Genomic DNA, 27,500 nt, shown 5'->3' with positions numbered 1-27,500 from the left:
GTGGGGTTATTGGAGCGGCCCCTCTTTTTTTGTCCGAGCGTTTGGTGGGGTTGCGCGCCCTGGTGGGCACCATGGTGCGCACCAAGGAGCGCTCCGAAGTGTGCTCCAAGGTGCGGCGTGCACGAAGTCGGAGCCCGGTTTGCCCCGGGTGCGCACCTCGCGTGCACCTTCGCCGCGGTGGGCACCATGGCGTGCACGAAGTCGGAGCCCGGTTTGCCCCGGGTGCGCACCTCGCGTGCACCTTCGCCGGGGTGGGCACCTCGGCTGGGTTGCGCGCCCTGGTGCGCACCAAGGAGCGCTCCGAAGTGTGCTCCAAGGTGCGGCGTGCACGAAGTCGGAGCCCGGTTTGCCCCGGGTGCGCACCTCGCGTGCACCTTGGCGCGGTGGGCACCATGGCGTGCACGAAGTCGGAGCCCGGTTTGCCCCGGGTGCGCACCCCGCGTGCACCTTCGCCGGGGTGGGCACCTCGGCTGGGTTGCGCGCCCTGGTGCGCACCAAGGAGCGCTCCGAAGTGTGCTCCAAGGTGCGGCGTGCACGAAGTCGGAGCCCGGTTTGCCCCGGGTGCGCACCTCGCGTGCACCTTCGCCGCGGTGGGCACCTTGGCTGGGTTGGGCACCATTGAGCGCTCCGAAGTGTGCTCCAAGGTGCGCACCATGGCCCTCCAAGGTGCGCAGCATGGCGTGCACGAAGTCGGAGCCCGGTTTGCCCCGGGTGCGCACCTCGCGTGCACCTTCGCCAGGGTGGGCACCTCGGTGCGCACACCTTCTCAATGTTTTCTTGCCTTTTCTGGAAATTGGTGAAGGCAGCGCATCAAAGGTGCGCACCTCGGTGTGCTCCGAGGTGCGAACTCGAGAGCGCTCCGAGGTGCCCACGAAGTCGAAAGTCGGGTTAATTGCATTGTTTTCCCCGGGTGCGCTCCGAGGTGCGCAACATCGGTGCGCACCAAGGAGGGCTCCGAAGTGTGCTCCAAGGTGCGCACGATTCGGAGCTCGGTTTGCCCGGGGTGCGCACACCTTGGCTGGGTTGCGCACCCTTTGTGCGCTCCAAGGTGCGCACGAAGTCGGAGCTCGGTTTGCCCCGGGTGCGCACCTTCGCCAGGGTGCGCACCTTGATGCGCACGCCTTGGCTGGGCTGCGCACCTTGGTGGGCGCCATGGTGCGCACCTTTCGTGCGCTCCAAGGTGCGCACGAAGTCGGAGCTCGGTTTGCCCCGGGTGCGCACCTTGGTGGGCGCCATGGTGCACTCCGAGGTGCCCAAGATTGGTGCGCACCAAGGAGCGCTCCGAAGTGCGCTCCAAGGTGCGCAGGTGCGCGCGAAGTCGAAAGTTGGGTTAATTGTCCGGTTTGCCTCGGGTGCGCACCTTGCGTGCACCTTCGCCAGGGTGGGCGCCTTGGTGCGCACACCTTGGCTGGGCTGCGCACCCGGGCGCGCACACCTTGGCACCCGCGTTTCCTTCATTTTAAATTTTTTTTTTTTACAATCTCTCAAGTGGGAAATTCTATAATCTCAACTTTTTTTGCCTTTTCAGGAAACTTTTGAATGGAGCGCATCATTGGTGCGCTCCGAAGTGTGCTCCAAGGTGCGCACCTCTGGTGTGCTCCAAAGCTCTCTCTAGCTGCGTGCACCTGCCCCGGCCGCGCACCCGGCCCCGCCCAGCTTCGCTCACCTGTCCCGGGCGTCTGGTGCGGAACCTTAGAGTAAGAAACATCACCGTGCACCTTGGCCAACGTGCGCGACTCGACCGAGCGCGCACTGGCCGAGGTGCACACCGATTTCACCTGGGTGCGCGCGCAGCACCTCGGGCGCACCGGGGTGCGCGCACAACGCCCGGGTTGCACCGTGGCCTGTGTGCTCGGGGCGCCTCGGGTGCGCGCTCGGTGTCGCCCCCCGCGCGCGCGGTAGTGCGGGCAGCGCACCCCGGCCCGGCCCGGCCCCGACGAGAACGCAAACGGGCAAAAGGTTTATTCAAATAGCATTGCGACGCCCGGCGAAAAACTAAAAAAGGGTGCAACACCGGGACTTCCCGGGAGGTCACCCATCCCAGTACTACTCCGGCCCAAGCGCGCTTAACTGCGGAGTTCTGATGGGATCCGGTGCACTAACGCTGGTATGATCGCACCCGTTATGAGCTTGTCGCAGTGTGTACTTAGCAAACCGCGACCCACGTGCGAATCCACCCCGGCCACCCACCCCCGTCGAGGTGCACACCCTCCCTCGCGAAGTGCGCCCCGTTCGCCAAGTGTGAGCCCTGCCCGGGTGCGCGCACCTTGCTAGGGCGTCGGGTGTGCACCCGGCCCGGCCTACGTGCGTGCACCTGGACGGGGCGTCGTGTGCGTGCAGTGTCCCGTCTGCAACGCGGTGCCCACACACCACCTCGGGCGCAACGACCTGCGCTCACATGTGGGCCGAGTGCACCTTGGTGCATGTTCGGGGCGCCTTGGGTGCACGCTCGATCTTGCCCCGGTGCACCAAGGCGCTCGGTTTGCCCCGGGTGCGCACTTGGTGCAAGGTGGGCACCCAAAATAGGGATCAAGCACCAAAACACAAGTTTCGGGATGCAAAATGGGACCCAAGGACCACAAATGCGTTCCAAGACCCATGATGGGTCCACGAGAACAAAAATGTGTTCCGAGACTTAATAAACAAATATTGGGTTTTAGGAGAAGAAACATGCTCTGATGCCCAAAACGAGAATCGACCCCGAAAAGGCCACAGGCCAAAAGTGGGATGCGAGACAAAAAAAAATGGGACCCGAGGACCAAAATTGGGTTCCCAGGTCGAAGACAGGGCAACCGGACAAGAAACGACCTCTAAGGCTCGAAATGAGTCCCGACGACTAAAACTTGACAAGAAGCACCCATCAGGCACCCAACTCGACACCCATGGGATGCCGACCCACCCGGGCTTCCACCTAGCACACCTTGGCACCCACCCACCCTCGCACCCAACCTCGCACCCAACTTAGCACCTTTGAACCCACATTGGCACTCACCCTGACCCTGGCACCTTGGAACCCACATTGGCACTCACCTTGACCCTGGCACCCACCTTTGCACTCACCTTGGGACCCACCCTGGCTCCCACCTCGGCACCCACCCAGACACCCACCTTGGTTCCTTGGCACCCACCTTGGATCCTTGGCACCCACCCCGACACCCACCTTGGCACGCAACTTGGCTACTTGCCACCCACCTTGGCTCCTTGACGCCCACCCCGACAACCACCCCGTGACCTACCCTGGCTAGGGTTGGTGCACACCCACCCTGGTGCCCACCTTGGCACCCACCCCATGACCCACCTTGGCACGCACCTTAGTACCCACCCCGTTACCCACCCTAGGACCCACCCCGTGACCCACCTTGGCCAGGGTGGGTGCCTTGGTGTGCACAACTTGCCTGGGCTGCACACCAGGGCGGGCTCAAGATGGCACCCGCGTTCCGTTTTTTTCACTATCTTTCAAAACGGAAATTTTAAAATCTCGTTTTTTTTTTTTTTTTTGCCTTTTCTGGAAATTAGTGAAGGCAGCGCATCAAAGGTGCGCAATGCTGGTGCGAACCCGGGAGCGCTCCGATGTGTGCTCCAAGGTGCGGCGTGCACGAAGTCCGAGCCCGGCTTGCCCCGGGTGCGCACCTCGCGTGCACCTTCGCCGGGGTGAGCACCTTGGCTGGGTTGCGCGCCCTGGTGCGCACCAAGGAGCGCTCTGAAGTGTGCTCCAAGGTGCGGCGTGCACGAAGTCGGAGCTCGGTTTGCCCCGGGTGTGCACCTCGGGTGCGCACCTCGCGTGCACCTTCGCTGCGGTGGGCACCTTGGCTGGGTTGCGCGCCTTGGTGGGCACCATGCAGTGCACGAAGTCGGAGCCCGGTTTGCCCCGGGCGCGCACCTCCGCCAGGGTGGGCACCTTGGTGCGCACAACTTGCCTGGGCTGCGCACCAGGAAGGGCTCAAGATGGCACCCGCGTTCCGTTTTTTTCACTATCTTTCAGAACGGAAATTTTAAAATATCGTTTTTTTTTGCCTTTTCTGGAAATTAGTGAAGGCAGCGCATCAAAGGTGCGCAACGCTGGTGCGAACCTGGGAGCGCTCCGATGTGTGCTCCAAGGTGCGGCGTGCACGAAGTCGGAGCCCGGTTTGCCCCGGGTGCGCCCTGGTGGGCACCATGGTGCGCACCAAGGAGCGCTCCGAAGTGTGCTCCAAGGTGCGGCCTGCACGAAGTCGGAGCCCGGTTTGCCCCGGGCGTGCACCGCGGGTGGGCACCTTGGTGCGCATGCCTTGCCTGGGCTGCGCACCAGGGCGGGCTCAAGATGGCACCCGCGTTCCGTTTTTTTCACTATCTTTCAAAACGGAAATTTTAAAATCTCATTTTTTTTTGCCTTTTCTGGAAATTAGTGAAGGCAGCGCATCAAAGGTGCGCACCTCGCTGCCCACCACGGTGCGCAACGCCGGTGGGCACCCGGGAGTGCTTCGAAGTGTGCTCCAAGGTGCTGCGTGCACGTTGTCGGAGCCCGGTTTGCCCCGGGTGCGCACCTCGCGTGCACCTTCGTCGGGGTGGGCACCTTGGCTGGGTTTGCCCCGGCTGCGCTCCGAAGCGGGGTTATTGGAGCGCCGCCTCTTTTTTTGTCGGAGCGTTTGGTGGGGTTTCTCGCATTGGCTCTTCCCAGGCCCGGTTGCCACCCTGGCGCGCACGAAGTCGGAAGTAGGGTTAATTGCCCGGGTGCGCACCTTTGCCAGGGTGGGCACCTTACCTGGGCTGTGCACCAGGGCGGGCTCAAGATGGCACCCGCGTTCCGTTTTTTTCACTATCTTTCAAAACGGAAATTTTAAAATCTCCTCTTTTTTTTGCCTTTTCTGGAAATTAGTGAAGGCAGCGCATCAAAGGTGCGCACCTCGCTGCCCACCTTGGTGTGCTCTGAGGTGCGCACCCGGGAGCGCTACGAAGTGTGCTCCAAGGTGCGGCGTGCACGTTGTCGGAGCCCGGTTTGCCCCGGGTGCGCACCTCGCCTGCACCTTGGCCGGGGTGGGCACCCTGGCTGGGTTTGCCCAGGGTGCGCTCCGAAGCGGGGTTACTGGAGCGCCCCCTCTTTTTTTGTCAGAGCGTTTGGTGGGGTTTCTCGCATTGGCTCTTCCCAGGCCCGGTTGTTGGGTGCGCTCCCACCCTGGCGCGCGCGAAGTTGGAAGTTGGGTTAATTGCCCGGGCGCGCACCTTCGCCAGGGTGGGCACCTTGGTGCGCACACCTTGGCTGGGCTGCGCACCAGGGCGGGCTCAAGATGGCACCAGCATTCCCTTTTTCTCACTATCTTTCAAAACGGAAATTTTAAAATCTCGTTTTTTTTTGCCTTTTATGGAAATTAGTGAAGGCATCGCATCAAAGGTGCGCACCTCGCTGCCCACCTTGGTGTGCTCCGAGGTGCCCACCACGGTGCGCTCCGAGGTGCCCACCACGGTGCGCAACGCCGGTGCGAACCCGGGAGCGCCCCGATGTGTGCTCCAAGGTGCGGCGTGCACGAAGCCGGACCCCGGTTTGCCCCGGGTGCGCACCTCGCGTGCACCTTGGTGCGCACACCTTGGCTGGGTTGCGCGGCCTGGTGGGCACCATGGTGCGCACCAAGGAGCGCTCCAAAGTGTGCTCCAAGGTGCGGCGTGCACGAAGTCCTAGCCCGGTTTGCCCCGGGTGCGCACCTTCGCCGCGGTGGGCACCATGGCGTGCACGAAGTCGGAGCCCGGTTTGCCCCGGGTGCGCACCTCGCGTGCACCTTCGCCGGGGTGGGCACCTCGGCTGGGTTGCGCGCCCTGGTGCGCACCAAGGAGCGCTCCGAAGTGTGCTCCAAGGTGCGGCGTGCACGAAGTCGGAGCCCGGTTTGCCCCGGGTGCGCACCTTCGCCGCGGTGGGCACCCTGGTGCGCACCATGGCGTGCACGAAGTCGGAGCCCGGTTTGCCCCGGGTGCGCACCTCGCGTGCACCTTCGGCGGGGTTGCGCGCCCTGGTGCGCACCAAGGAGCGCTCCGAAGTGTGCTCCAAGGTGCGGCGTGCACGAAGTCGGAGCCCGGTTTGCCCCGGGTGCGCACCTCGCGTGCACCTTCGGCGGGGTTGCGCGCCCTGGTGGGCACCATGGTGCGCACCAAGGAGCGCTCCGAAGTGTGCTCCAAGGTGCGGCGTGCACGAAGTCGGAGCCCGGTTTGCCCCGGGTGCGCACCTCGCGTGCACCTTCGCCGCGGTGGGCACCATGGCGTGCACGAAGTCGGAGCCCGGTTTGCCCCGGGTGCGCACCTCGCGTGCACCTTCGCCGGGGTGGGCACCTCGGCTGGGTTGCGCGCCCTGGTGCGCACCAAGGAGCGCTCCGAAGTGTGCTCCAAGGTGCGGCGTGCACGAAGTCGGAGCCCGGTTTGCCCCGGGTGCGCACCTCGCGTGCACCTTCGCCGCGGTGGGCACCATGGCGTGCACGAAGTCGGAGCCCGGTTTGCCCCGGGTGCGCACCCCGCGTGCACCTTCGCCGGGGTGGGCACCTCGGCTGGGTTGCGCGCCCTGGTGCGCACCAAGGAGCGCTCCGAAGTGTGCTCCAAGGTGCGGCGTGCACGAAGTCGGAGCCCGGTTTGCCCCGGGTGCGCACCTCGCGTGCACCTTCGCCGCGGTGGGCACCTTGGCTGGGTTGGGCACCATTGAGCGCTCCGAAGTGTGCTCCAAGGTGCGCACCATGGCCCTCCAAGGTGCGCAGCATGGCGTGCACGAAGTCGGAGCCCGGTTTGCCCCGGGTGCGCACCTCGCGTGCACCTTCGCCAGGGTGGGCACCTCGGTGCGCACACCTTCTCAATGTTTTCTTGCCTTTTCTGGAAATTGGTGAAGGCAGCGCATCAAAGGTGCGCACCTCGGTGTGCTCCGAGGTGCGAACCCGAGAGCGCTCCGAGGTGCCCACGAAGTCGAAAGTCGGGTTAATTGCATTGTTTTCCCCGGGTGCGCTCCGAGGTGCGCAACATCGGTGCACACCAAGGAGGGCTCCGAAGTGTGCTCCAAGGTGCGCACGATTCGGAGCTCGGTTTGCCCGGGGTGCGCACACCTTGGCTGGGTTGCGCACCCTTTGTGCGCTCCAAGGTGCGCACGAAGTCGGAGCTCGGTTTGCCCCGGGTGCGCACCTTCGCCAGGGTGCGCACCTTGATGCGCACGCCTTGGCTGGGCTGCGCACCTTGGTGGGCGCCATGGTGCGCACCTTTCGTGCGCTCCAAGGTGCGCACGAAGTCGGAGCTCGGTTTGCCCCGGGTGCGCACCTTGGTGGGCGCCATGGTGCACTCCGAGGTGCCCAAGATTGGTGCGCACCAAGGAGCGCTCCGAAGTGCGCTCCAAGGTGCGCAGGTGCGCGCGAAGTCGAAAGTTGGGTTAATTGTCCGGTTTGCCTCGGGTGCGCACCTTGCGTGCACCTTCGCCAGGGTGGGCGCCTTGGTGCGCACACCTTGGCTGGGCTGCGCACCCGGGCGCGCACACCTTGGCACCCGCGTTTCCTTCATTTTAAATTTTTTTTTTTTACAATCTCTCAAGTGGGAAATTCTATAATCTCAACTTTTTTTGCCTTTTCAGGAAACTTTTGAATGGAGCGCATCATTGGTGCGCTCCGAAGTGTGCTCCAAGGTGCGCACCTCTGGTGTGCTCCAAAGCTCTCTCCAGCTGCGTGCACCTGCCCCGGCCGCGCACCCGGCCCCGCCCAGCTTCGCTCACCTGTCCCGGGCGTCTGGTGCGGAACCTTAGAGTAAGAAACATCACCGTGCACCTTGGCCAACGTGCGCGACTCGACCGAGCGCGCACTGGCCGAGGTGCACACCGATTTCACCTGGGTGCGCGCGCAGCACCTCGGGCGCACCGGGGTGCGCGCACAACGCCCGGGTTGCACCGTGGCCTGTGTGCTCGGGGCGCCTCGGGTGCGCGCTCGGTGTCGCCCCCGCGCGCGCGGTAGTGCGGGCAGCGCACCCCGGCCCGGCCCGGCCCCGACGAGAACGCAAACGGGCAAAAGGTTTATTCAAATAGCATTGCGACGCCCGGCGAAAAACTAAGAAAGGGTGCAACACCGGGACTTCCCGGGAGGTCACCCATCCCAGTACTACTCCGGCCCAAGCGCGCTTAACTGCGGAGTTCTGATGGGATCCGGTGCACTAACGCTGGTATGATCGCACCCGTTATGAGCTTGTCGCAGTGTGTACTTAGCAAACCGCGACCCACGTGCGAATCCACCCCGGCCACCCACCCCCGTCGAGGTGCACACCCTCCCTCGCGAAGTGCGCCCCGTTCGCCAAGTGTGAGCCCTGCCCGGGTGCGCGCACCTTGCTAGGGCGTCGGGTGTGCACCCGGCCCGGCCTACGTGCGTGCACCTGGACGGGGCGTCGTGTGCGTGCAGTGTCCCGTCTGCAACGCGGTGCCCACACACCACCTCGGGCGCAACGACCTGCGCTCACATGTGGGCCGAGTGCACCTTGGTGCATGTTCGGGGCGCCTCGGGTGCACGCTCGATCTTGCCCCGGTGCACCAAGGCGCTCGGTTTGCCCCGGGTGCGCACTTGGTGCAAGGTGGGCACCCAAAATAGGGATCAAGCACCAAAACACAAGTTTCGGGATGCAAAATGGGACCCAAGGACCACAAATGCGTTCCAAGACCCATGATGGGTCCACGAGAACAAAAATGTGTTCCGAGACTTAATAAACAAATATTGGGTTTTAGGAGAAGAAACATGCTCTGATGCCCAAAACGAGAATCGACCCCGAAAAGGCCACAGGCCAAAAGTGGGATGCGAGACAAAAAAAAATGGGACCCGAGGACCAAAATTGGGTTCCCAGGTCGAAGACAGGGCAACCGGACAAGAAACGACCTCTAAGGCTCGAAATGAGTCCCGACGACTAAAACTTGACAAGAAGCACCCATCAGGCACCCAACTCGACACCCATGGGATGCCGACCCACCCGGGCTTCCACCTAGCACACCTTGGCACCCACCCACCCTCGCACCCAACCTCGCACCCAACTTAGCACCTTTGAACCCACATTGGCACTCACCCTGACCCTGGCACCTTGGAACCCACATTGGCACTCACCTTGACCCTGGCACCCACCTTTGCACTCACCTTGGGACCCACCCTGGCTCCCACCTCGGCACCCACCCAGACACCCACCTTGGTTCCTTGGCACCCACCTTGGATCCTTGGCACCCACCCCGACACCCACCTTGGCACGCAACTTGGCTACTTGCCACCCACCTTGGCTCCTTGACGCCCACCCCGACAACCACCCCGTGACCTACCCTGGCTAGGGTTGGTGCACACCCACCCTGGTGCCCACCTTGGCACCCACCCCATGACCCACCTTGGCACGCACCTTAGTACCCACCCCGTTACCCACCCTAGGACCCACCCCGTGACCCACCTTGGCCAGGGTGGGTGCCTTGGTGCGCACAACTTGCCTGGGCTGCACACCAGGGCGGGCTCAAGATGGCACCCGCGTTCCGTTTTTTTCACTATCTTTCAAAACGGAAATTTTAAAATCTCGTTTTTTTTTTTTTTTTGCCTTTTCTGGAAATTAGTGAAGGCAGCGCATCAAAGGTGCGCAATGCTGGTGCGAACCCGGGAGCGCTCCGATGTGTGCTCCAAGGTGCGGCGTGCACGAAGTCCGAGCCCGGCTTGCCCCGGGTGCGCACCTCGCGTGCACCTTCGCCGGGGTGAGCACCTTGGCTGGGTTGCGCGCCCTGGTGCGCACCAAGGAGCGCTCTGAAGTGTGCTCCAAGGTGCGGCGTGCACGAAGTCGGAGCTCGGTTTGCCCCGGGTGTGCACCTCGGGTGCGCACCTCGCGTGCACCTTCGCTGCGGTGGGCACCTTGGCTGGGTTGCGCGCCTTGGTGGGCACCATGCAGTGCACGAAGTCGGAGCCCGGTTTGCCCCGGGCGCGCACCTCCGCCAGGGTGGGCACCTTGGTGCGCACAACTTGCCTGGGCTGCGCACCAGGAAGGGCTCAAGATGGCACCCGCGTTCCGTTTTTTTCACTATCTTTCAGAACGGAAATTTTAAAATATCATTTTTTTTTGCCTTTTCTGGAAATTAGTGAAGGCAGCGCATCAAAGGTGCGCAACGCTGGTGCGAACCTGGGAGCGCTCCGATGTGTGCTCCAAGGTGCGGCGTGCACGAAGTCGGAGCCCGGTTTGCCCCGGGTGCGCCCTGGTGGGCACCATGGTGCGCACCAAGGAGCGCTCCGAAGTGTGCTCCAAGGTGCGGCCTGCACGAAGTCGGAGCCCGGTTTGCCCCGGGTGTGCACCGCGGGTGGGCACCTTGGTGCGCATGCCTTGCCTGGGCTGCGCACCAGGGCGGGCTCAAGATGGCACCCGCGTTCCGTTTTTTTCACTATCTTTCAAAACGGAAATTTTAAAATCTCATTTTTTTTTGCCTTTTCTGGAAATTAGTGAAGGCAGCGCATCAAAGGTGCGCACCTCGCTGCCCACCACGGTGCGCAACGCCGGTGGGCACCCGGGAGTGCTTCGAAGTGTGCTCCAAGGTGCTGCGTGCACGTTGTCGGAGCCCGGTTTGCCCCGGGTGCGCACCTCGCGTGCACCTTCGTCGGGGTGGGCACCTTGGCTGGGTTTGCCCCGGCTGCGCTCCGAAGCGGGGTTATTGGAGCGCCGCCTCTTTTTTTGTCGGAGCGTTTGGTGGGGTTTCTCGCATTGGCTCTTCCCAGGCCCGGTTGCCACCCTGGCGCGCACGAAGTCGGAAGTAGGGTTAATTGCCCGGGTGCGCACCTTTGCCAGGGTGGGCACCTTACCTGGGCTGTGCACCAGGGCGGGCTCAAGATGGCACCCGCGTTCCGTTTTTTTCACTATCTTTCAAAACGGAAATTTTAAAATCTCCTCTTTTTTTTGCCTTTTCTGGAAATTAGTGAAGGCAGCGCATCAAAGGTGCGCACCTCGCTGCCCACCTTGGTGTGCTCTGAGGTGCGCACCCGGGAGCGCTACGAAGTGTGCTCCAAGGTGCGGCGTGCACGTTGTCGGAGCCCGGTTTGCCCCGGGTGCGCACCTCGCCTGCACCTTGGCCGGGGTGGGCACCCTGGCTGGGTTTGCCCAGGGTGCGCTCCGAAGCGGGGTTACTGGAGCGCCCCCTCTTTTTTTGTCAGAGCGTTTGGTGGGGTTTCTCGCATTGGCTCTTCCCAGGCCCGGTTGTTGGGTGCGCTCCCACCCTGGCGCGCGCGAAGTTGGAAGTTGGGTTAATTGCCCGGGCGCGCACCTTCGCCAGGGTGGGCACCTTGGTGCGCACACCTTGGCTGGGCTGCGCACCAGGGCGGGCTCAAGATGGCACCAGCATTCCCTTTTTCTCACTATCTTTCAAAACGGAAATTTTAAAATCTCGTTTTCTTTTGCCTTTTATGGAAATTAGTGAAGGCATCGCATCAAAGGTGCGCACCTCGCTGCCCACCTTGGTGTGCTCCGAGGTGCCCACCACGGTGCGCTCCGAGGTGCCCACCACGGTGCGCAACGCCGGTGCGAACCCGGGAGCGCCCCGATGTGTGCTCCAAGGTGCGGCGTGCACGAAGCCGGACCCCGGTTTGCCCCGGGTGCGCACCTCGCGTGCACCTTGGTGCGCACACCTTGGCTGGGTTGCGCGGCCTGGTGGGCACCATGGTGCGCACCAAGGAGCGCTCCGAAGTGTGCTCCAAGGTGCGGCGTGCACGAAGTCCTAGCCCGGTTTGCCCCGGGTGCGCACCTTCGCCGCGGTGGGCACCATGGCGTGCACGAAGTCGGAGCCCGGTTTGCCCCGGGTGCGCACCTCGCGTGCACCTTCGCCGGGGTGGGCACCTCGGCTGGGTTGCGCGCCCTGGTGCGCACCAAGGAGCGCTCCGAAGTGTGCTCCAAGGTGCGGCGTGCACGAAGTCGGAGCCCGGTTTGCCCCGGGTGCGCACCTTCGCCGCGGTGGGCACCCTGGTGCGCACCATGGCGTGCACGAAGTCGGAGCCCGGTTTGCCCCGGGTGCGCACCTCGCGTGCACCTTCGGCGGGGTTGCGCGCCCTGGTGCGCACCAAGGAGCGCTCCGAAGTGTGCTCCAAGGTGCGGCGTGCACGAAGTCGGAGCCCGGTTTGCCCCGGGTGCGCACCTCGCGTGCACCTTCGGCGGGGTTGCGCGCCCTGGTGGGCACCATGGTGCGCACCAAGGAGCGCTCCGAAGTGTGCTCCAAGGTGCGGCGTGCACGAAGTCGGAGCCCGGTTTGCCCCGGGTGCGCACCTCGCGTGCACCTTCGCCGCGGTGGGCACCATGGCGTGCACGAAGTCGGAGCCCGGTTTGCCCCGGGTGCGCACCTCGCGTGCACCTTCGCCGCGGTGGGCACCATGGCGTGCACGAAGTCGGAGCCCGGTTTGCCCCGGGTGCGCACCTCGCGTGCACCTTCGCTGGGGTGGGCACCTCGGCTGGGTTGCGCGCCCTGGTGCGCACCAAGGAGCGCTCCGAAGTGTGCTCCAAGGTGCGGCGTGCACGAAGTCGGAGCCCGGTTTGCCCCGGGTGCGCACCTCGCGTGCACCTTCGCCGCGGTGGGCACCATGGCGTGCACGAAGTCGGAGCCCGGTTTGCCCCGGGTGCGCACCCCGCGTGCACCTTCGCCGGGGTGGGCACCTCGGCTGGGTTGCGCGCCCTGGTGCGCACCAAGGAGCGCTCCGAAGTGTGCTCCAAGGTGCGGCGTGCACGAAGTCGGAGCCCGGTTTACCCCGGGTGCGCACCTCGCGTGCACCTTCGCCGCGGTGGGCACCTTGGCTGGGTTGGGCACCATTGAGCGCTCCGAAGTGTGCTCCAAGGTGCGCACCATGGCCCTCCAAGGTGCGCAGCATGGCGTGCACGAAGTCGGAGCCCGGTTTGCCCCGGGTGCGCACCTCGCGTGCACCTTCGCCAGGGTGGGCACCTCGGTGCGCACACCTTCTCAATGTTTTCTTGCCTTTTCTGGAAATTGGTGAAGGCAGCGCATCAAAGGTGCGCACCTCGGTGTGCTCCGAGGTGCGAACCCGAGAGCGCTCCGAGGTGCCCACGAAGTCGAAAGTCGGGTTAATTGCATTGTTTTCCCCGGGTGCGCTCCGAGGTGCGCAACATCGGTGCGCACCAAGGAGGGCTCCGAAGTGTGCTCCAAGGTGCGCACGATTCGGAGCTCGGTTTGCCCGGGGTGCGCACACCTTGGCTGGGTTGCGCACCCTTTGTGCGCTCCAAGGTGCGCACGAAGTCGGAGCTCGGTTTGCCCCGGGTGCGCACCTTCGCCAGGGTGCGCACCTTGATGCGCACGCCTTGGCTGGGCTGCGCACCTTGGTGGGCGCCATGGTGCGCACCTTTCGTGCGCTCCAAGGTGCGCACGAAGTCGGAGCTCGGTTTGCCCCGGGTGCGCACCTTGGTGGGCGCCATGGTGCACTCCGAGGTGCCCAAGATTGGTGCGCACCAAGGAGCGCTCCGAAGTGCGCTCCAAGGTGCGCAGGTGCGCGCGAAGTCGAAAGTTGGGTTAATTGTCCGGTTTGCCTCGGGTGCGCACCTTGCGTGCACCTTCGCCAGGGTGGGCGCCTTGGTGCGCACACCTTGGCTGGGCTGCGCACCCGGGCGCGCACACCTTGGCACCCGCGTTTCCTTCATTTTAAATTTTTTTTTTTTACAATCTCTCAAGTGGGAAATTCTATAATCTCAACTTTTTTTGCCTTTTCAGGAAACTTTTGAATGGAGCGCATCATTGGTGCGCTCCGAAGTGTGCTCCAAGGTGCGCACCTCTGGTGTGCTCCAAAGCTCTCTCCAGCTGCGTGCACCTGCCCCGGCCGCGCACCCGGCCCCGCCCAGCTTCGCTCACCTGTCCCGGGCGTCTGGTGCGGAACCTTAGAGTAAGAAACATCACCGTGCACCTTGGCCAACGTGCGCGACTCGACCGAGCGCGCACTGGCCGAGGTGCACACCGATTTCACCTGGGTGCGCGCGCAGCACCTCGGGCGCACCGGGGTGCGCGCACAACGCCCGGGTTGCACCGTGGCCTGTGTGCTCGGGGCGCCTCGGGTGCGCGCTCGGTGTCGCCCCCGCGCGCGCGGTAGTGCGGGCAGCGCACCCCGGCCCGGCCCGGCCCCGACGAGAACGCAAACGGGCAAAAGGTTTATTCAAATAGCATTGCGACGCCCGGCGAAAAACTAAAAAAGGGTGCAACACCGGGACTTCCCGGGAGGTCACCCATCCCAGTACTACTCCGGCCCAAGCGCGCTTAACTGCGGAGTTCTGATGGGATCCGGTGCACTAACGCTGGTATGATCGCACCCGTTATGAGCTTGTCGCAGTGTGTACTTAGCAAACCGCGACCCACGTGCGAATCCACCCCGGCCACCCACCCCCGTCGAGGTGCACACCCTCCCTCGCGAAGTGCGCCCCGTTCGCCAAGTGTGAGCCCTGCCCGGGTGCGCGCACCTTGCTAGGGCGTCGGGTGTGCACCCGGCCCGGCCTACGTGCGTGCACCTGGACGGGGCGTCGTGTGCGTGCAGTGTCCCGTCTGCAACGCGGTGCCCACACACCACCTCGGGCGCAACGACCTGCGCTCACATGTGGGCCGAGTGCACCTTGGTGCATGTTCGGGGCGCCTCGGGTGCACGCTCGATCTTGCCCCGGTGCACCAAGGCGCTCGGTTTGCCCCGGGTGCGCACTTGGTGCAAGGTGGGCACCCAAAATAGGGATCAAGCACCAAAACACAAGTTTCGGGATGCAAAATGGGACCCAAGGACCACAAATGCGTTCCAAGACCCATGATGGGTCCACGAGAACAAAAATGTGTTCCGAGACTTAATAAACAAATATTGGGTTTTAGGAGAAGAAACATGCTCTGATGCCCAAAACGAGAATCGACCCCGAAAAGGCCACAGGCCAAAAGTGGGATGCGAGACAAAAAAAAATGGGACCCGAGGACCAAAATTGGGTTCCCAGGTCGAAGACAGGGCAACCGGACAAGAAACGACCTCTAAGGCTCGAAATGAGTCCCGACGACTAAAACTTGACAAGAAGCACCCATCAGGCACCCAACTCGACACCCATGGGATGCCGACCCACCCGGGCTTCCACCTAGCACACCTTGGCACCCACCCACCCTCGCACCCAACCTCGCACCCAACTTAGCACCTTTGAACCCACATTGGCACTCACCCTGACCCTGGCACCTTGGAACCCACATTGGCACTCACCTTGACCCTGGCACCCACCTTTGCACTCACCTTGGGACCCACCCTGGCTCCCACCTCGGCACCCACCCAGACACCCACCTTGGTTCCTTGGCACCCACCTTGGATCCTTGGCACCCACCCCGACACCCACCTTGGCACGCAACTTGGCTACTTGCCACCCACCTTGGCTCCTTGACGCCCACCCCGACAACCACCCCGTGACCTACCCTGGCTAGGGTTGGTGCACACCCACCCTGGTGCCCACCTTGGCACCCACCCCATGACCCACCTTGGCACGCACCTTAGTACCCACCCCGTTACCCACCCTAGGACCCACCCCGTGACCCACCTTGGCCAGGGTGGGTGCACCCACCCTGGTGCCCACCTTGGCACCCACCCATCCTAGCACCCAGCCTGTGACCGGGCTTGGAACCCAACCTTGCACCCGTCTTGGCCAGTGTGGGTGCGCACCCATCCTGGCACCCACGTTGTGACACACCCTTTAACCCACGCACCCTAGCAGCCACGTTGGCACCCACCTTGGAACACAACCTAGCAACTTGGCACCCACCCCGTGACCCACCTTGGCATCCACCATAGCAGTCGCCCACTTGGCACCCACCTTGGAACCCAAGTTGGCACCCACCTCGGCACCCACCTTGACACTTGTGGACCCACCTTGCCACTCACCCTAGCATCGACCCATCCTAGCACCCACCCTGGCACCTTTGCACCCTAGCACTCACCCATCCTAGCACCTAACCTGTGACCCACCTTGACACTCACCCTCGCACCCACCTTGGAACCCAACCTAGCACCCACCCACCCTGACACCAACCCTAGCACCTACCCACCCTTGCACCCACCCTGTGACCCATCTTGGCACCCACCCATCCTACCACTCAACCTATCACCCACCTTCTCACCCACCTTGGCATCCACCTTAGCACCCACCCACACTGGCACCTTGGCACCCACCTCGGGCAAGGTGGGTGCACACCCACCCTGACACCCAATTTAGAACCAACCGAGCATGTTACCCACCTTGGCACCCACATTGCAGCCCACCCTAGTACCCACCCTATGACCCACATTGGCATCCACACCCTAGCACCCAGGCACCTCGACACCCGCCTTGACACGCACCCTAGCACTAAACCTGTGACCCACCTTGGAACTCACCCTAGAACCCACCCACCCTGTGAACCACCTTGGCATCCACCTTAGCACCCACCCACCTTGGCACCCACTCTAGCACTCACCCATCCTAACACCCAACTTGTTACCCACCTTGGCACCCGCCCTCGCGTCCACCTTGAAACCCACCCTAGCACCCACCCACGCAGGAGCCCACCTTGGCACCCAACCTAACACCCACGCATCCTGGCACCCAACTTGTGACCCACCTTGGAACCCACCCTAGTACCCACCTTTGAACCCACTATATCACCAACCCACCTTGGCACCCACCCTATGACCCTCTTTGGAATCCACCCTAGCACGCACCCACCCTGGCACCCACCATGGAGCGCACCCTAGCACCCACCCACCTCGGCACGCACCTCAACACCCACCTTGGTGTGCGCACTGCGCCAACCTCTCAAAGACCCTATGTGGTGCGCTCCAAAGTGTACACCTTTGGTGCGCTCCAAGGTGCGCACCTTTGGTGCACACCGAGGTGCACACCAAAGTGTGCACCGAGGTGAGCACCAAAGTGCACTCCAAGGTGCACACCAAGGCGTGCACCTTTGGTGCGGTCAATGCAAACGAATTCGGAAGTTGGGGTCGATGTCCTAATCGCTGCTGCAGACTACACGTATGAGAATCGGACAAATAGCTTTATATAGGGGAGGTGTTGCGTTTGATGGGTCGACTCCCCTGGTTGTGTGCACTGCACCAACTTCAAAGACCCTGTCTTGTTTAAGAAGTCAAAAGTTGGGGTGGATGTCCTAATCATTGCTGCAGTCTACGCATGTATGAGAATCAGACAAATAGCTTATATAGGGGAGGTGTTGCATTCGGTGGGTTGACTCCCCTGGTTGTGCGCACTGCGCCAACCTCAAAGACCCCGCATAGCAGAAGAAGTCGGAAGTCGGATTTTGGTGAGCACCAAGGCGTGCACCTTTGGTGCGGTCAACGCAGACGAATTCAGAAGTTGGGGTGGATGTCCTAATCGTTGTTGCAGGCTACACATGTATGAGAATCAGACAAATAGCTTATATAGGGGAGGTGTTGGGTTTGATGGGTCAACTCCCTTGGTTGTGCGCATTACGCCAACCTCAAAGACCTTGTTTTCGTTAAGAAGTCAAAAGTTGGGGTCAATGTCCTAATGGCTCCTGTAGGCTACACATGTATGAGAATCGGACAAATAGCTTATATAGGGGAGGTGTTGGGTTTGATGGGTCGACTCCCCTGGTTGTGCGCATTACGTCAACCTCAAAGACCTTGTTTTCGTTAAGAAGTCAAAAGTTGGGGTCGATGTCCTAATTGCTCCTGTAGACTACACATGTATGAGAATCAGACAAATAGCTTATATAGGGGAGGTGTTGGGTTTGATGGGTTGACTCCCCTAGTTGTTCGCATTACACCAACCTCAAAGACCTTGTTTTCGTTTAGAAGCCGAAAGTTGGGGTCGATGTCCTAATTGCTCCTGCAGGCTACGCATGTATGAGAATCAGACAAATAGCTTATATAGGGGAGGTGTTGGGTTTGATGGGTCGACTCCCCTGGTTGTGCGCATTGCGCCAACCTCAAAGACCCTGCATTGCGGATGAAGTCGAAAGTCAGAGTTTGGTGTGCTACAAGGTGTGGTCGAAGGTGCTCACCTAGGTGTGCACCTTTGGAGCGCAGGAAAAGTGCCCTCCAAAAGTGCGCACCTTTGGAGTGCACAAAAGTGCCCTCCAAAAGTGCGCACCTTTGGAGCGCACAAAAGTGCCCTCCAAAAAGTGCCCTCCAAAAGTGCGCACCTTTGGAGCGCACAAAAGTGCCCTCCAAAAAGTGCCCTCCAAAAGTGCGCACCTTTGGAGTGCAGAAAAGTGCCCTCCAAAAAGTGCCCTCCAAAAGTGTGCACCTTTGGAGTGCACAAAAGTGCCCTCCAAAAGTGCGCACCTTTGGAGCGCAGAAAAGTGCCCTCCAAAAAGTGCCCTCCAAAAGTGCGCACCTTTGGAGCGCAGAAAAGTGCCCTCCAAAAAGTGCCCTCCAAAAGTGCGCACCTTTGGAGCGCAGAAAAGTGCCCTCCAAAAAGTGCCCTCCAAAAGTGCGCACCTTTGGAGCGCAGAAAAGTGCCCTCCAAAAAGTGCCCTCCAAAAGTGCGCACCTTTGGAGCGCACAAAAGTGCCCTCCAAAAAGTGCCCTCCAAAAGTGCGCACCTTTGGAGCGCACAAAAGTGCCCTCCAAAAGTGCGCACCTTTGGAGCGCACAAAAGTGCCCTCCAAAAGTGCGCACTTTTGGTGCGCACCAAGGCGCTGGTTCGGTCGTTGCAGGCGAGTTCGGAAGTTGGGGTCGATGTCCTGAGCGGAGGTGCAAACTACACAGGTGTCGGAATCGGACAAATAGCTTATATAGGGGAGGTGTATGCTTCGATGGGTCGACTCCCCAGGTTGAGCGCACCGCGCCAACCTCAAAGACCCTACGGTATGGATGAAGTCGGAAGTTGGGTCCGATGACCGATTCGATTAGTAGGTATGCTCATGAGGTCGGAATTTGGGTCCGATGACCTGCCATGTGCAGGAAGGCGAATGTTGGCACTGTGCGTTGCAAGGTGCACACCAAGGTGCTGGTGCGGTCTTTTTAGTCGAGTTCGGAAGTTGGGGTCGATGTCCTGATCGGAGGTGCAAGCTACACAGGTGTGGGAATCGGACAAATAGCTTATATAGGGGAGGTGTATGCTTCGTTGGGTCGACTCCCCGGGTTGAGCGCACCGCGCCAACCTCAAAGACCCTACGGTATGGATGAAGTCGGAAGTTGGGTCCGATGACCGATTCGATATGTAGGCATACTCGCGAGGTCGGAATTTGGGTCCGATGACCTGCCATGTGCAGGAAGGCGAATGTTGGCACTGTGCGTTGCAAGGTGCGCACCAAGGCGCTGGTTCGGTCGTTGCAGGCGAGTTCGGAAGTTGGGGTCGATGTCCTGATCGGAGGTGCAAACTACACAGGTGTGGGAATCGGACAAATAGCTTATATAGGGGAGGTGTATGCTTCGTTGGGTCGACTCCCCGGGTTGAGCGCACCGCGCCAACCTCAAAGACCCTACGGTATGGATGAAGTCGGAAGTTGTGTCCGATGACCGATTCGATATGTAGGCATACTCGCGAGGTCGGAATTTGGGTCCGATGACCTGCCATGTGCAGGAAGGCGAATGTTGGGACTGTGCGTCGCAAGGTGCGCACCAAGGCGCTGGTGCCGTCGTTGCAGTCGAGTTCGGAAGTTGGGGTCGATGTCCTGGTCAGAGGTGCAAACTACACAGGTGTGGGAATCGGACAAATAGCTTATATAGGGGAGGTGTATGCTTCGATGGGTCGACTCCCCGGGTTGAGCGCACCGCGCCAACCTCAAAGACCCTACAGTATGGATGAAGTCGGAAGTTGGGTCCGATGACCGATTCGATACGTAGGCATATTGGCGAGGTCTGAATTTGTGTCCGATGACCTGCCATGCGCAGGAAGGCGGAATTTGGGTCCGATGACCGAGTTGATGGCGTGCCATGCGCAGAAAGGCGGAATTTGGGTCCGATGACCGAGTTGATGTTGATGGCCCGCCATGCACAGGAAGGCGGAATTTGGGTCCGATGACCGATTTGAAGGCGTGCCATGCGCAGAAAGGCGGAGTTTGGGTCCGATGACCGAGTTGATATTGATGGCCCGCCATGCGCAGGAAGGCGGAATTTGGGTCCGATGACCTGACATACGCATGGAGTCCGACTCGGGGGCCGATGTTCGATTCGATGACTTGCATTGTGGGTAAAGTCGGAAGTTGTGGTCTTTGACCCGATTCGATGACCAGACTTCGGCTGCTTGAGAATCGGACAAATAACTTATATAGGGGAGGTAGTGTTCTCGAGCATCCTCCCCCCGTGCCCGTTTATGTCGATTGATGCTGGTGCTCGACTGGTTGGAGCGCTCGGATGCAAAAATCTTGCACCAGGATTTATCGATTGTGATGGACACGGCAAGTCTCCTGATTGCTATGCAGGAGCTCATCGTGAATCTCTATGCGGCCTTGGTATGGACTCGACCTGCGGAATGGTTCGGCAATGGTAGTCGCTCCAACACGTCCTTGCAATGGCCACAGAGGTGATTCGACTAGAGCTCCAGTCTAGCTTTTGGGTTGCTTGGCGGACTGGTATAGCCGCGATCGAGTTCCGGCCATGAACGTTTTAGATAGCTCTTGGGCTTTCTGGGACGGAAGTCGGAAGTTTGGGCTGTTGTCCGATTTGATGACCATTCTTCGGATGTGTGAGAATCGGACAAATAACTTATATAGGGGACTGTGTTGTCTCACGCAGCCCCCTCCGTGCCCCTCTATCTCGACCGATGTTGGTGCTTGAAAGGGTTGGGATCGCTCGGATTTATAAACGTGCACCACCATTTGTCGAGTGTGAGGGACGCGGCAGGTCTCCTAAATGCTATACGGGCGCTCTCTGAGAATCTCTATCCGGCCTCGACACAGACTAGTCTTGCTGAATGGTTTGGCACTGGTAGTCGATCCAACACGTCGTTGTTGTGGCCGCCTAGGCGATTCGATTCGAGCCCCCGTCTAGCTTTTGGGTTGCTTGGCGGATTTTGCCCTATCCGCAAGTGAGCTCGGTCCCTAAACGTTCGAGAAACCCGATTGCTATGCGCCGACTCTCTTTCTTGCGAGCCTCCATCTAGCTTTTGGGTCTCTACGGAACGGAAGTCGGAATCTGGGACCGTTGTTTGATTCGACGAGGCAGACTACGGTTGTGCGAGAATCGGACAAATAACTTATATAGGGGAGGTGTTGACTGGAGCATTCTCCCCCGTGCCCCTCTAACTCGACCAATGCTGGCGCTCGAACGGTGGTAGCGCTCGGATTTTCGTTGAGCGCCAGCATTGGTCGATTTAGAGGGGCATGCGAGATTCCCGAATGCTATGCGAGGGCTCTAACGGAAATGTCTATTGGTTTCGGTATGGATGCAATTGCGAGTGGTTCGGCAAAGGTAGTCGTTCTGATGCGTCCATGTCGTGGCCAAATCGATAATTCGATTTGAGCCCTCGTATAGCATTTGGGTCTCTCGATGTGATTCCGCATTCCAGTCCCTTTGGGCACTGCTTGAGCCGCATCCCAGGGGGTTCCCTTCCCAATAATCTGCCTCGCAACCCGATTGCTATGCGGTGAGGCTCCTCGGCCGCCTCGGAACTATCTGTGTATCAGACGCATCGCGGGATAAGGGGTTGGCAACGGTAGTCGCCCCAAGCGCGTCCGATGCTTGGACCATTCCGAGGCGGCCCTGAAGCCTCTTCCGTCTAGCCGTTGGGTCCTTCTCGCCGCATCCCTTGCCTCGCACCCCGATTGCTATGCGGTGAGGCTCCTCGGCCGCCTTGGAACTATCTGTGTATCAGACGCATCGCGGGATAAGGGGTTGTCACTGGTAGTCGCCCCAAGCGCGTCCGATGCTTGGACCATTCCGAGGCGGCCCTGAAGCCTCTTCCGTCTAGCCGTTGGGTCCTTCTCGCCGCATCCCTCGACTCGCACCCCGATTGCTATGCGGTGAGGCTCCTCGGCCGCCTTGGAACTATCTGTGTATCGGACGCGTCGCGGGATAAGGGGTTGTCACTGGTAGTCGCCCCAAGCGCGTCCGATGCTTGGACCATTCCGAGGCGGCCCTGAAGCCTCTTCCGTCTAGCCGTTGGGTCCTTCTCGCCGCATCCCTCGCCTCGCACCCCGATTGCTATGCGGTGAGGCTCCTCGGCCGCCTTGGAACTATCTGTGTATCGGACGCGTCGCGGGATAAGGGGTTGTCACTGGTAGTCGCCCCAAGCGCGTGCGATGCATGGACCATTCCCAGGCGGCCCTGAAGCCTCTTCCGTCTAGCCGTTGGGTCCTTCTCGCCGCATCCCTCGCCTCGCACCCCGATTGCTATGCGGTGAGGCTCCTCGGCCGCCTTGGAACTATCTGTGTATCGGACGCGTCGCGGGATAAGGGGTTGTCACTGGTAGTCGCCCCAAGCGCGTCCGATGCTTGGACCATTCCGAGGCGGCCCTGAAGCCTCTTCCGTCTAGCCGTTGGGTCCTTCTCGCCGCATCCCTCGCCTCGCACCCCGATTGCTATGCGGTGAGGCTCCTCGGCCGCCTTGGAACTATCTGTGTATCGGACGCGTCGCGGGATAAGGGGTTGTCACTGGTAGTCGCCCCAAGCGCGTCCGATGCTTGGACCATTCCGAGGCGGCCCTGAAGCCTCTTCCGTCTAGCCGTTGGGTCCTTCTCGCCGCATCCCTCGCCTCGCACCCCGATTGCTATGCGGTGAGGCTCCTCGGCCGCCTTGGAACTATCTGTGTATCGGACGCGTCGCGGGATAAGGGGTTGTCACTGGTAGTCGCCCCAAGCGCGTCCGATGCTTGGACCATTCCGAGGCGGCCCTGAAGCCTCTTCCGTCTAGCCGTTGGGTCCTTCTCGCCGCATCCCTCGCCTCGCACCCCGATTGCTATGCGGTGAGGCTCCTCGGCCGCCTTGGAACTATCTGTGTATCGGACGCATCGCGGGATAAGGGGTTGTCACTGGTAGTCGCCCCAAGCGCGTCCGATGCTTGGACCATTCCGAGGCGGCCCTGAAGCCTCTTCCGTCTAGCCGTTGGGTCCTTCTCGCCGCATCCCTCGCCTCGCACCCCGATTGCTATGCGGTGAGGCTCCTCGGCCGCCTTGGAACTATCTGTGTATCGGACGCGTCGCGGGATAAGGGGTTGTCACTGGTAGTCGCCCCAAGCGCGTCCGATGCTTGGACCATTCCGAGGCGGCCCTGAAGCCTCTTCCGTCTAGCCGTTGGGTCCTTCTCGCCGCATCCCTCGCCTCGCACCCCGATTGCTATGCGGTGAGGCTCCTCGGCCGCCTTGGAACTATCTGTGTATCGGACGCGTCGCGGGATAAGGGGTTGTCACTGGTAGTCGCCCCAAGCGCGTCCGATGCTTGGACCATTCCGAGGCGGACCTGAAGCCTCTTCCGTCTAGCCGTTGGGTCCTTCTCGCCGCATCCCTCGCCTCGCACCCCGATTGCTATGCGGTGAGGCTCCTCGGCCGCCTTGGAACTATCTGTGTATCGGACGCGTCGCGGGATAAGGGGTTGTCACTGGTAGTCGCCCCAAGCGCGTCCGATGCTTGGACCATTCCGAGGCGGCCCTGAAGCCTCTTCCGTCTAGCCGTTGGGTCCTTCTTGCCGCATCCCTCGCCTCGCACCCCGATTGCTATGCGGTGAGGCTCCTCGGCCGCCTTGGAACTATCTGTGTATCGGACGCGTCGCGGGATAAGGGGTTGTCACTGGTAGTCGCCCCAAGCGCGTCCGATGCTTGGACCATTCCGAGGCGGCCCTGAAGCCTCTTCCGTCTAGCCGTTGGGTCCTTCTCGCCGCATCCCTCGCCTCGCACCCCGATTGCTATGCGGTGAGGCTCCTCGGCCGCCTTGGAACTATCTGTGTATCGGACGCATCGCGGGATAAGGGGTTGTCACTGGTAGTCGCCCCAAGCGCGTCCGATGCTTGGACCATTCCGAGGCGGCCCTGAAGCCTCTTCCGTCTAGCCGTTGGGTCCTTCTCGCCGCATCCCTCGCCTCGCACCCCGATTGCTATGCGGTGAGGCTCCTCGGCCGCCTTGGAACTATCTGTGTATCGGACGCGTCGCGGGATAAGGGGTTGTCACTGGTAGTCGCCCCAAGCGCGTCCGATGCTTGGACCATTCCGAGGCGGACCTGAAGCCTCTTCCGTCTAGCCGTTGGGTCCTTCTCGCCGCATCCCTCGCCTCGCACCCCGATTGCTATGCGGTGAGGCTCCTCGGCCGCCTTGGAACTATCTGTGTATCGGACGCGTCGCGGGATAAGGGGTTGTCACTGGTAGTCGCCCCAAGCGCGTCCGATGCTTGGACCATTCCGAGGCGGCCCTGAAGCCTCTTCCGTCTAGCCGTTGGGTCCTTCTCGCCGCATCCCTCGCCTCGCACCCCGATTGCTATGCGGTGAGGCTCCTCGGCCGCCTTGGAACTATCTGTGTATCGGACGCGTCGCGGGATAAGGGGTTGTCACTGGTAGTCGCCCCAAGCGCGTCCGATGCTTGGACCATTCCGAGGCGGACCTGAAGCCTCTTCCCTCTAGCCGTTGGGGCTTTCTCGCCGCATCCCTCGCCTCGCACCCCGATTGCTATTCGGTGAGGCTCCTCGGCCGCCTTGGAACTATCTGTGTATCGGACGCATCGCGGGATAAGGGGTTGGCAGTGGTAGTCGCCCCAAGCGCGTCCGATGCTTGGACCATTCCGAGGCGGCCCTGCAGCCTCTTCCGTCTAGCCGTTGGGGCCATCTCGCTGCATCCCCCACCTCGCACCACGATTGCTATGCGGTGAGGCTCCTTGGCCGCCTCTGAACTATCTGTGTATCGGACGCATCGCGGGATAAGGGGTTGTCACTGGTAGTCGCCCCAAGCGCGTCCGATGCTTGGACTATTCCGAGGCGGCCCTGCAGCCTCTTCCGTCTAGCCGTTGGGGCCATCTCGCCGCATCCCCCAGCTCCTCGGCCGCCTCGGAACTATCTGTGTATCGGACGCATCGCGGGATAAGGGGTTGGCAGTGGTAGTCGCCCCAAGCGCGTTCGATGCTTGGACTATTCCGAGGCGGCCCCGCAGCCTCTTCCGTCTACCCTTTGGGGCCATCTCGCCGCATCCCTCGCCTCGCACCCCGATTGCTATGCGGTGAGGCTCCTCGGCCGCCTGGGAACTATCTTCGTATCGGATGCATCGCGGGATAAGGGGTTGTCACTGGTAGTCGCCCCAAGCGCGTCCGATGCTTGGACTATTCCGAGGCGGCCCTGTGGCCTCTTCCGTCTAGCCGTTGGGGCCATCTCGCCGCATCCCTCACCTCGCACCCCCATTGCTATGCGGTGAGGCTCCTCGGCCGCCTTGGAACTGTCTTCGTATCGGAAGCATCGCGGGATAAGGGGTTGTCACTGGTAGTCGCCCCAAGCGCGTCCGATGCTTGGACTATTCCGAGGCGGCCCTGCAGCCTCTTCCGTCTAGCCGTTGGGGCCATCTCGCCGCATCCCCCACCTCGCACCCGGATTGCTATGCGGTGAGGCTCCTCGGCCGCCTTGGAACTATCTTCGTATCGGACGCATCGCGGGATAAGGGGTTGTCACTGGTAGTCGCCCCAAGCGCGTCCGATGCTTGGACTATTCCGACGCGGCCCTGTGGCCTCTTCCGTCTAGCCGTTGGGGCCATCTCGCCGCATCCCCCACCTCGCACCCCGATTGCTATGCGGTGAGGCTCCTCGGCCGCCTTGGAACCATCTTCGTATCGGACGCATCGCGGGATGAGGGGTTGTCACTGGTAGTCGCCCCAAGCGCGTCCGATGCTTGGACCATTCCGAGGCGGCCCTGAAGCCTCTTCCGTCTAGCCGTTGGGGCCTTCCCGCCCCATCCCTCGCCTCGCACCCCCGATTGCTATGCGGTGAGGCTCCTCGGCCGCCTTGGAACCATCTGTGTATCGGACGCATCGCGGGATAAGGGGTTGGCACTGGTAGTCGCCCCAAGCGCGTCCGATGCTTGGAGCATTCCGAGGTGGCCCTGAAGCCTCTTCCGTCTAGCCGTTGGGGCCTTCCCGCCCCATCCCTCGCCTCGCACCCCGATTGATATGCGGTGAGGCTCCTCGGCCGCCTTGGAACTATCTGTGTATCGGACGCATCGCGGGATAAGGGGTTGGCACTGGTAGTCGTCCCAATCGCGTCCGATGCTTGGACCATTCCGAGGCGGCCCTGCAGCCTCTTCCGTTTAGCCGTCGGGGCCTTCCCGCCGCATCCCTCGCCTCGCATCCCGATTCCTATGCGGTGAGTCTTCTCGGCCGCCGCGGAACTATACCTGTTATTGCTACTGCATCCTTCGGCTGGTAACCTCCTCTGCCGCCTTGGAACGTTCTCTTTGTCGGACGCGTCGCGGGATAAGGGGTTGGCACTGGTAGTCGCCCCAAGCGCGCCCGATGCATAGACCGCTCCGAGTTGACCTTGCTTTCAGCCTCTCACATGCATAGACCTCTCTGAGTCGACCCTGCAGCCTCTCACGTTTAGCCTTTGGAATCTCGCCTCACAACATGATTGCTATCCTTGATGCATCCCTTGCCTCGAGCCCTGATTGCTTTCTTGGCTGCATCCCTCCTCTCCTCACAGCCCGGTTGTCATCACTGCTTCATCCGTCGCTTCATGCATTCTGGCTGCTGGGCCCTTCCCACCGCACACCTCGATTGCTATCTCTTCTGCATCACACACCCCGATTGCTATCTCTGCTACATCCCTCGGCTCTCACTTCTGCATCCTTCGCCTCCCACCTCGATTGCTATCAATGCTGCATCCGTAACCTCACACCCCGATTGCTATGCGGGGAGGCTCCTTGGCCGCCTTGGAAATTTCTGTGTGTCGGACGCACCGCGGGATAAGGGGTTGGCACTGGTAGTCGCCCCAAGTGCGCCCGATTCTTAGACCGCTTCGAGGTGACCTCGTAGCCTCTTTCGTCCAGGCTTCCTGCCTTCAACGCCCTTTTTACACCTCGATTGCTATGCGCGGGCTCGTTGGCGTCTATCACCTCTCTGCGAAGAGTGGCACGATGATTGTTGGGGTAAATCGTAGCAGTCCGATCTCTGGCCTTGGGCCATTGTGAGGGCTGATCGATTTCCTGTGCGCATCTCGTGTTCGCCCAGTAACAGACTCGACGACTTGTAATCGGTCTTGTTCCCGATTGTTCCTGGAGGTAGTCTTCGGAACTCTTGGATTTGACCTGTCACTCGAACTGTCCTCTTCCGAGGATGCTTGTGTGTGTGTGCTTGTGCCATTTCCTTGGCGGTATTAACGAGATATTAAAGAGCGGAGTGAGCGCCTCGCCCAGCTATGTTTGGGGCTCTCACTCCCTTACCCGGTGTGCGACCGCTTTGCACGTAGGTTGCGGAGCATCGCGACTCTTTCGATGTTTGGCGGTTGTCTTCCGGTGATGCGTTGGTCCCGAAGTGCACGTTACTAGCATTTCTGCCATTGTTCTCGATCTTTGGCACGTTCCTTCGTTGCAATTGGATATATATCTCCGTTTATACGCGCAGGCTTCTCCCGCCTATTCAGCGCTGTCCCACTCTCAGCACTCTCGTGGTCTCCTTGGCTTCTCTC

The 27,500-nt window shown here is 61.3% G+C and overlaps 3 non-coding genes across 3 annotated transcripts; all 3 read right to left on the bottom strand.

Moving 5' to 3' along the window:
* Window positions 1-2,002: 2,002 nt before the first annotated feature.
* On the bottom strand, window positions 2,003-2,121 carry LOC131865120 (5S ribosomal RNA). The gene has a single exon (XR_009363852.1). It is a non-coding gene; the product is annotated as a 5S ribosomal RNA (ribosomal RNA).
* Window positions 2,122-8,037: 5,916 nt separating this feature from the next.
* On the bottom strand, window positions 8,038-8,156 carry LOC131865119 (5S ribosomal RNA). The gene has a single exon (XR_009363851.1). It is a non-coding gene; the product is annotated as a 5S ribosomal RNA (ribosomal RNA).
* Window positions 8,157-14,145: 5,989 nt separating this feature from the next.
* Window positions 14,146-14,264, bottom strand: LOC131865118 (5S ribosomal RNA). Its single transcript, XR_009363850.1, has one exon. It is a non-coding gene; the product is annotated as a 5S ribosomal RNA (ribosomal RNA).
* Window positions 14,265-27,500: the final 13,236 nt, after the last annotated feature.

Source organism: Cryptomeria japonica, unplaced genomic scaffold, assembly GCF_030272615.1.
Source record: "Cryptomeria japonica unplaced genomic scaffold, Sugi_1.0 HiC_scaffold_101, whole genome shotgun sequence".
Classification (NCBI taxonomy): Eukaryota; Viridiplantae; Streptophyta; class Pinopsida; order Cupressales; family Cupressaceae; genus Cryptomeria; species Cryptomeria japonica.
This window is presented reverse-complemented; position numbering and strand designations above follow the sequence as displayed.